This window comes from Paramisgurnus dabryanus, chromosome 2 (genome assembly GCF_030506205.2).
Source record: "Paramisgurnus dabryanus chromosome 2, PD_genome_1.1, whole genome shotgun sequence".
NCBI classification, from domain to species: Eukaryota; Metazoa; Chordata; class Actinopteri; order Cypriniformes; family Cobitidae; genus Paramisgurnus; species Paramisgurnus dabryanus.
Genome location: NC_133338.1, coordinates 387,409 through 397,810, shown reverse-complemented (window position 1 = coordinate 397,810; position 10,402 = coordinate 387,409). Strand labels below are relative to the sequence as shown.

The 10,402-nt window shown below is 42.2% G+C and overlaps 1 long non-coding RNA gene across 1 annotated transcript; it reads left to right on the top strand.

The window, feature by feature from the left end:
• The first annotated feature begins 8,045 nt into the window (after positions 1 to 8,045).
• Positions 8,046 to 10,147, top strand: LOC135783677 (uncharacterized). Its single transcript, XR_010545732.1, has 3 exons — positions 8,046 to 9,617; positions 9,707 to 9,772; positions 9,847 to 10,147. It is a non-coding gene; the product is annotated as an uncharacterized lncRNA (long non-coding RNA).
• The last annotated feature ends 255 nt before the right edge of the window (positions 10,148 to 10,402 follow it).

Here is a 10,402-nt window from a genome sequence, read left to right as displayed (position 1 = left end):
GGGCGAATTGAATTGAATATTTGCTTCGGTGTTATCATCCTGAAAGACCTCCTCTGCAGAGATTTGTTCAGAATGCGCAAATCCAAGATCGGTCGCAACCCACCGCCTTTTTTGGGTACTATAAAATACGGGCTGTAGAAACCCGACCTCATCTCGGTTGAAGGGACCGGCTCGATCGCGTCCTTCGCCAGCAGGACTTCGACCTCTGCACGCAGTACATGTGCATCGGACGCTTTCACCGTGGTGAAATGAATGCCCGAGAATTTGGGTGTGTGCCGGTTGAATTGTATTTCGTAACCGAGGCGGACAGTGCGTAAAACCCAACGAGACGGGCTGGGAAGCTGAAGCCAAGCCCCCAGGAACCGTACGAGGGGAATTAACGGCACTACCGGGGTACCCGCGGTGGGGCGGCGGAGCGGGACAGGTGGTACTGCCGGTACGTCTGCTGAGACAGCATAAGTATCTACAGTATGTGTGTGTGTGACACTGACCTGAGCCCGCTGAGGGTGACGGTCATCTGGTCTCCTCAGCGGAGAGCACAGACTCCGATGAGGGTGCTGGTGGTCCCGTCTCCTCAGCGGAGAGCTGGGACTCCTCAGGACACCCGCTGGCGATAGAGGAGAGGGAGGAAGAGCATGTGAATGCCCGCTCACATCTCTCTCGATCCTCTGAAGACCTGGAGAAGGAATAGGAATGCACTCTTTTTGTGGTTTTGTGGGTGCCGGCGGAACAGAAACAAAACGAAACCAAAGATTCTCCACCCGGCCCTCTACCGGTGAAGGGAGCGATGCCATTACCGTCTCCCGTAGAGTGATCCCATCCAAATCCAGGTCGCCCGTCTCAGGGCCGCTTCGATTTCCGTTTACCACGGGAAGCGGGTGGGGCGGGCGGGGCGGGGTGCCGACGGCTGTTCCCCCTCCGTGGCCTGGAAGATGTTCTAGTGGGGGGGGGTGGAGGCAGCCGCCGCAGGGCGCCCTCGGCGAGGAGCAGACGGGCCCGCCGGCGCTGGAGGGCGAGATGCAGGTCGCTTGCGCCGGGGCATGATCTGAGCGATCGCCTCCGTCTGCTTCTGGGCGGCGGAGAACTGCTGGGCAAAAGACTCCACCGACTCACCGAAGAGGCCAGCCTGGGACACTGGAGCGTCTAAGAACTTGTTCTTCTCCGCGTCCGACATGTCCGCCAGACATAGCCATAAGTGGCGTTCCTGGACCACCATCGTGGACATGGCACGACCAATCGCCTGCGCTGTCACCTTCGTAGCGCGAAGAGCCAGATCAGTGGCAGCCCGGAGCTCCGAAAGGACAGGCGAGTCGTGTCCTCCCTCGTGCAGATCCCTCAAGGCCTTCGCTTGGTGAACCTGCAGCAACGCCATTGCGTGCAGGGCTGAAGCCGCCTCTCCACATGCCTGGTGGGCAGCGCCCGTTAAACCGGAGGACTGTCTGCAGGCACGAGAGGGGAGGGAGGTGAGGGGGGAGGGCTGAAACGGCCGTAATCTAGTAGAAAACGGCGACTTCCAGGTTCTAGTCAGCTCCTCGTGCACCTCGGGGAAGAAAGGCACCGGTGGAGAGGGTTGTGACACCCGGGCAGCTCCAAAGAACCAATCATCCAGGCGGGACGGCTCGGGCTGAGGGGGGGAACCCACTCTAACCCTACGGTCTCCGCCGCTCGAGCGAGCACGGCCACCATCTCTGGATTGAACTCCGGCGTCCCAACCCGACCAGAGGGAGGAAGGGCGTCGGGGTCCACGTCAGGGGGAGGAGGCCCACCCTCGGATGCTGCGGCGTCGGTGGACCCGGAGGGAGGCACAATGGATTCTAGAGACATCGTAGAACACGACGCTGAAGTCTCCATAGGCACATCAACCGGCTGTGGATGAGGAGGCTGAGAGCATGAGGACGAATCCCCCGACCGGCTCACCACAGTGATGCGGAGGTCGTCCTTTGAGAGCTTCACAGCCGCACCGTGGCGGCGTTCAGCACTCGCATGACGAGGGTTGCGCTTTTCCCGGAGGAAAGACAACCGTCTCCGCAAATCCACAAGGGACATGTTCTCGCAGTGAGAACACTTACCCCCAGCGAACGCTGCCTCTGCGTGCTCGATGCCCAAACACGAAAGACAACGCTCGTGACCGTCCTTCGGACCCATGTATTTGCCGCACCCAAGATCGCACGGACGAAAAGCCATCCTGAAAAGGACGCTGATGTCCGGATATACGAGAGAGTGGCTGCCTTTAACAAGGCACAAAGCTCTCTCGTATCACTCTTTTAGGGAAATTCACTCAGATGCTCAGTTGATGATGCGCACAGGGAAGGGCAACGCACACACTAAACTCAAAACAACAAACAGATGTAGAGCCATGGAATAAGTGAAGCGTCCGCTGTGGTACTGCTAGTCCAACCAACTTCAGCAATCAAATCCCAACAGAGTAAAGTAGCTTCTCAGTAGCAGATACTGCCGGCTTTCGAAGCGATAAAAAGCTAATTTCCCTATTTGCACCTGCTGCTTATATACGCACCTGGCGGGGCGGCGCCAGCATTATGCAAATATCTCAATGCCAAGTTCGTTGGCGTTTTAGTAGTATTCGAAGCAGATTGGTCTCTCTAAGCGAGTTCCCAATTCGTCGTTCACGACGTGACGTCGTAGTGACCGACTGAAAGGGAACTCAAGCTGTCTGAAGATGAGATGGACAAACACGATCATTATAAAAACACCTCAGCAATGCTCACTTCAGTTTTCTTTCATTCAACGTTATGGAAACTCTAAAGCCGTACAGAATTCATCGGCAGGTGATTCAAGCCCCGCCCCTCAGGTATGCAGATGAAGATGATTGGCTGTGGTTTCCTCAAGTGCTCTTGGAGATAATCTGGATGTTCTGGATCACCGGTGCCCACCGTGTTGTAAATAACTGTGATATGAAAGCGCTGTAAAACAGAGCAGGGGCCTCATTTATAAAGATTTTGATCATAGATGTGCATACACAAAAATCCACAGCGATGTTCATATTTATAAAAACAGTCTGTGGAAAAATGCTTAGCACCATGTGAGGGTCCGAGCAGTTGTACGCATTTCTGCTAGTCTGATTTCTGCAGGTTTTTAGAAATATCACACGCACATGTTTTTTGAAAAATGATTGTAAGGAGTAGTTTATAAACAAGACTATAGAGGAGATCTTAAAACTCACAAGCAAACATTTAAAGATTGTATGATTGGTTGATGAACAGCTTTAATCTCAAGATCTCACACTACTGAGAATGATCTGTCAGTGTGCAGGATTTGTGGGTTTATAAAGGATTCAGTTTTATTTCTCTCATATCTCAGTCTGGGCTTTTCCTCTGATGCTGGAGGATTTCAACAGGGTTCACTTCAAGCCTTTAACCTTCACACACTCAACTGTGTAATAATGAAGCTCTGATTCTTCACATCTTTGGCTAAATCAGATCAGTGGTTTGTTTGTTTGTTCTGGTGACTACAGAAGTCACTGCTGAAGATTTCATCCATGTGATTCACTGGAGACAAGCACCATTCTGACGCTTCAGGGGTTTTGTGGAAACATTAAAAATAAACACAGTTTTCTTCGATATTATAAGTTGGGGAGGAGCATAGTCATGTGATCCAACCAATCAGCGCAAAGAGGTAAATAGCAGTCCCCACCCCATCACCTCACTCTCAGCTGGTACATCTATCCCAGTTGGTGGGGGTACAATAAATTAGTGCAATAAATTACATAAAATATGATTAATTGCATACAAAATAAAAGTTTGTGCTTGCAAGCTCTATGTGTGTGTGTGTGTGGTGTGTGTAATTATTATGTATATAAAAGTCTTATTTTTTACACAAACGCACACACATACTATGTATATACACAGAACTGTGCAAAAGTCTTAGGCCACCAAGCCAGAATTAGAATTTAGGGTAAACTCTACTTTCACTTGAGCACTAAGTCGTCCTAGTTTAAAGAAAAAACATGTAGGCCTACTTTACTTTTGTGTTGATTAATTGAAAGGTCCAGTGTGGAGTAAACATCATCTTGCCCTGATGTCAATGTTTTCATGAAATCTTGAAGTTGAGAGATGATTCTGTAAATAATCTTTCATCATTGAGTCTTCTGATGATTGTGCTGCTGGATGAAATGATTTTTTTAATGACTGTTATTTTGTGTGATGTGCCGCTCAATGGATTTGCTTGCTGTCTAAAACAAACCAATACAACAGACAAGGAATGGCGAGCTGCTGTCAGAGTCTTCATGAGATTCAAGGAAACACGTAAGAGTTTGTAAACACACAGTAACTGTGCTGAGTAAAGTATGGATCTGTGAATCACTTTATGAAACACAGCAAACACACAGGACTATAACATCAAAACCTCATCATTTACAAATCTATCGCTTAAAACCCACTGTATTTCAGGAAGCTTTTATACGAAACCTATTTGAGAAATCTCATTGACCTTGAATGCATCTCATTCTGTTATAGTTACCTGACTGCAGCAAAATCCATCACATCATATAAACAGAAAAATATCAAGCAACATATTAACAAACAAGCAGAGTCATGTGACACTTAAAGCATAAACACATCACTTTACCTACAACACCTGAGATCTCAATTATAAAATGCTGCGTAAAAATGTTTCTCAAAAGTGCATGCGTGCAGAAACCGCAGACGTGTGTAAGCCTCACATTCAGATGTGAAATCTATAAATCACAAATGATCTTGATATTGTGCGCAGCTGAACGGTTTCAGATCTCCATCTTTAGATGATGACTAATTAATATAATTGACATATAAAAGAAGAGATGTCAATGTTTAAATCCTTTACAAGCAGCGAGAATGCTTTATATAAAAACTGCAGCAATTTGCACAAGCAAAAGTGTTGCTCAGACCCTGATGTGGTGCTAAACACTTTTCCACGCCAAAGACAGTTTTTATAAATCTGAATGTTGCTGTGGATTTTTGCGTACCGAAACCTTACAATCAAAATCTTTATATATGAGACCTCTGGAGCCGTGCTGTTTGCTGTTTTAAGTTTAAAGACACAGCAAGTATTTTGTAATCAGTATTTATTCTTATGTGACAGTGACACTGTTACTGAGTGATAAAGTCTCCACAGATTCAGTTTTAACAAGATATGTCACGCATGCAATATTGTTCAATGATATTAGCATGTTTTTGACAATAATACCAAAGTAGTTATAGTTGATGGTATTTTATCCTCGTAACATCATTACAGACATCATGGCACACATATCATTTGAAACATATGCTTCAGATAGGACAGACAGTGTAATATTGCTTGTGTTGTATCGTTTGCTGAATTGTGGCTTATAGAGACATCATCAGACAGATGAGGTAAGACAAAACATGAAGTAACACAGGATGAAAATGTTTTAAACAGACCTCTTACTGAATGAAGTCGATGTTGTGGTCACATTCGTCTGGTCAGGAAACACATTATGTCATATAAATGTGGAATAATGTCATTCTGGTGGATATGACTTAAGAGTTTTCCTCTGTGGAAAGACTCAGATCATCATGTGTGTGTGTGAGTCGTTCAGTGTTATTCCAGCAAACCCGCTGTGAGGTTTCAGACATCATTCCATGGAAAATCAACTTTCCTTACTGCTGGATGCCACATCAAGAGCTCTTGTGTGACAATTCATTTGTCAGACCAGCATATAAACATTCACTATCAGAAGCAGACACGTGTTTGTGATATTGACCGTTACAGAATTATCTTAATGGCTTGACAATCAGGATTCATATGCAGCCAATCAAAACACTAGACACTGGTGCATCATGGGAGATTTGTGAAAGTGACATAATGTATGGTAACCCATTCTGTACTTGCAATGTGATTTCTCCATTTAACTCAGCAACCTTCAGGTTCAAAACTCAGTTTTTAATTTTGGGTCAACCGGTAACAGACATTTCACTTTCATTTGGCATTTATATCATATTTATATTTATATAAAGGATGTTGTTATTTCACCCACAGATGAGTAAAAGGAAAAATGCTTTTATGTCTTATAATTAACTTTTTAATGAGAAAATAAAGTTAAAGTCAGACCATGATTTTGAGAAGAAAGTTTGGAGTCTTCATGTAGTCAGAGTTTAAAGTAAAGGTCTCTTTGACTTCTCTAAACTGACTGCACACAATGAAACGAAGCTGAGAGCAAATACAGAATTATACTGTAATGCATTGACAAGACAAATACAACGATTATTTATAAATACAATAAACACAGCATGTTATTTACTTTACTCTCTTGAAATTTTGTCCCCTTTAATCTTAATAGTCCTAAAAATTCATTAAGTGTAATATAATTCTTTTAATGTATGGCATGTACAGTTAAGTTCCAGATAAATTTTTTTTAGGCACCATATAACTTTCAGATCATAAATGTTTACGTCTGTGTTTGTATTTTAAGATGATTTTTATTGAGAATCAATTAAGCACGCACTTTCACTGACCATTTGCTTAAAAGGAGTTGATTTTAATTCACACCGTTTGTCGAAAGTGCCATTTCTGTGTCAGGAAAGAAAAGGGCAAAATGTCGTTTGTGTATTTTATTCTGTGGATTTATAAATGAGTGTTGAGTGCAGGAAAGCATCACATCCACAATAATAAAAAGCAAATGACAGCGAGACAGACCCCGAGAACAGACGGGATGAAAATGAGTCCCGCTCATCCTGTTAACAAACATGAATAACAAAATGGAGGTATAATGGTTTCAATTTCAGGCGTGTATGGAGACGAGCGACCCCCTGCCAGCAGAAGACAATCAGCCCATCGGGAGGCGCGTAGCACTGTCGCCTCGGGCCGTTAGCACAGTGTGTAAAAAGTCCTTAATAAAACTGACTTTATACAACAAAGTTCCCCATTACAGGAGTATAATCATCTGTTCAAGCGCACGCTCCTCCATTAGACCCAATGACAGCTTGAAGGATTTTCAATTTGATGCATTTCAGAAGTTCAGAGCACCAAAATGAAGCCAGTCGAATCTCCATCAGACCATTGCAAAGACTTTTCTTACAAGATGCTGTGGTCGTTTCAAACTAAATGTGGTAAATAAATAATGCTTTTCTGTCACAGGAAAATAACTCAAGAAGTTTGTCATTTTAGGCAGAATATTTCTAGGCAGAGGTCTGGTAAAGCAGCGGTTTCAGCATGTTTCCACAATATACAACCTGATTCAAACCCTAATACACAATCTGATGATGCACACCTAAATCACACAATCTGATACACACAATGACAGAGACTCTGATGATGCACTCCATTGCCCTCATGTTACCAGAAATGTTGGATGTTGTTTCAGAGCTAGTCCTTTTCTTAGATCAAAGTTGGTTTGACTAGTGAACCTCTTAAGAATTAAGAATTGGTTTACCTTTCCATGGGCTAGAGAGCCACCACAGTTTCAAGTCTTACGTCACTGTATACATCTCATCTTTCCCAGAAATGTTAGAGCGGCAGTGCCAAACACAAACACACAATGGCTTTGTGTACCTATATTTGCATCAAAATGGGGACAATCCAACGTGTATGTGCAGCAGCTCAACGTAATTTATATAAACTAGCACTGTCAAAATTCACGCGTAAACAAATGATGCAAGTGTTAAATTAAGGTAAATTTAGGACAAATAAAAATGTGCAATTAATTTGTGATTAATCACAAGTAACCTTCTGACAATCATTCGATTAATCTAGATTAAATATTTTAATCGATTGACAGCCTTAATATAAACACTATTAAAGGTCATGACTTTGCATATCTAGCCTGTTATAAACCCTCAAACACACCCTGGTGCATGCTGGATGATCTTCAGCTGTTACAAGAAGCTAAAAGCTCTCTCCTAATCTATCCTCCTGTCTGTCAATCTGCTAAAATAAACACAGTAGATGCTCCACTGTTAACCGTTAACACCCTGCAAGGATTTAGGGGGAATTCAGTAAGAATTAATTGTGCCTGCTGATAGCTCTGTCTCGCTCTCGTCTCCCTTGAGCCCACTGAGTTTTAAATGAGCTCCTTAAGTGCACTGCAGTAGTTATAACGGGGCACCTCTCGTCAAACTTTTATGACCCCCTCCCCCACCCGGTGACAGTTGCTATCTGACAGGTCGTTTTTATGACCCTTTGACAGGGGGGCGGGACCATCAATCAAAATCTGTACAAGTTGTCAACTTTAGACAGAAAGTATTTAATGGGTTTATGACGGGTCATTTAGAGTGATTGTTTTTCCTGAGTGTGTTTTATGTCACGCGTATGCAGTCATTAAACATGACAGGTTGTCTTTGTGACATTTGCTGTTTATTGACATTTGTTGTATCTATCTATCACCCCTCCCTTTTCGACCCGTGCGCCTCTCAATACGGCCTGCATTTCTCTCACAGGGGTGCGTGTTGTAAAGCGATTAAAGATTTCTAAAACTCAATGTTGGTAAAACAATCCCCCATTACGGCGTCAAAAAAGTAAATGTTTATTTTAGATTTTAGACAAATCATGAACAATGCTACGATTAAAACATATTTTTGTAACATCACAAGTTATTTAATGAAATATACCGTATACGTGTATAGTTTAAGCAATGATCTGAGCCATAACCTTCGGAGCCGGCAATACTATAATCTTTAGACGAAAGTCTAAACTGAATACAATTTTAAACGATTCATGAGTTCCGGGAATCTGTTCATGACCTGGTCTATAGTTTCACGCGTATTAAAGATCCGGCGGTGCATGACAAAGCGCCGGGTGAGTGTTCATATCTGCCATTTTAAAATAATGTTAATAAATGTAATTCTGTCCACTATGGCAAAATAGGATTTTATTTTAGATTTAGTGGAATCTTTAACCAAGTCTCTGATTAAGACATGTGTATACGTGCACAGATGGTGACAGAGAAACTTATATATGACGTTAATAATCTTTTAAATGTTTTTAAGACGTATTCACCCCATTTTGGGGTTTTATTTTTAATTAAAGGCTTCTTAAAACATGTGTGAATATGTATATATTATACAAAGAGTCTTATATTGTCTGCTCTGACAAAAATAAAGTATTTTTTTAGGTTTAGGGGAATTGACTGCGTGTGTCTTATAAATACAACTTGATAATACGTTTGTTTTGTAAAGAGACTTATTTAAAGTCACGCAAGAATAAAATATTTTAGTTGTAACTGGTTAAACTTAAAGCCGATATTTTCTATCGAACTAGTCTATTTTCTGTTCAGACACAAAGTTTTCTGATGCTGATATTATGTCAGTGTGTGTTTGTGTGGGGGTCGTGTGATGTAATCTTTGAAAGTTTATGACCGAACCTTTATTGGGGAGCGACAAGAGATCTCCCGGAATCAGTTTGGATGGAGCAGAGCTGTTATACTCAAGTCTATTGGTATGTATGTGTTTCGCTGTGTTCGTTCCAGTATTTTGTATGATTTATTTAAAAACTAAAAATTCGATCTCTGGTATTGCAGCGAAATTGTCTAAACTGGTATTAACTATTCCTGGTAAATCGCGGAGAAGAGTGGCCTGAACAAAAAAGTCAGACCGAGACTAGAACCTCCCGCAGCGTAACACGGAAATCTTGGAACAAAAGAGACGCCGACTGGCTCGTGTTGTCCGGTGTGTTTTTATTTAATCCTGTTACAATAGATTTAAACAAACTGGTTTGGTTTAATATTTTCTAATAACATGTGTTATCTGTTTTAAAGGTTTGGATATCAGAGGCAAAGCGAACGTTGTGTGTACTATTGCAAAATATATAGCGGATCTCCACGGTACGATTATCTTGCATAAGAAAATTGTTTTATTTAGATATTTGTCCTAATAACTTGTTTTTTTCTGTTTACAGGTTAGGATACAGACCACAACGCTTTGGACGTATCTTTAAAAAAGATTAAAATCAGAGACTTTTTGGATTTGTCTGGGGACATTTTAAACATTTTGTGGCAAATTGGATTTAAAACATTTCGGATACTGGATACCTAGTTTGATTTGTCCACAGAGCTTGTTTAAGACGTTTTCACCGCATTTTAGGGTTTATTTTTAATTAAAGGTTTCTTAAAACATGTGTGAAAATGTGTATATTATACAATGAGTCTTATATTGTCTGCTCTGACATAAATAAATTTTTATATTAGATTTTAGATCAATTGACTGTGTGTGTTTTATGTCAAGCGTATGCTGTTATGTTTAATGACGGCTCGTGTGACAGCTTGTGTTTAGGCATTTGATGTCAGATATCACCCTTCCTCCATCCTTTCGCACAAGACCTGCATTCTTTCACAGGGGTGCGTGTTGTAAAGCGATTAAAGATTTCTAAAACTCAATGTTGGTAAAACAATCCCCCATTACGGTGTCAAAAAAGTAAAATGTTTATTTTAGATTTAGACAAATCATGAACAATG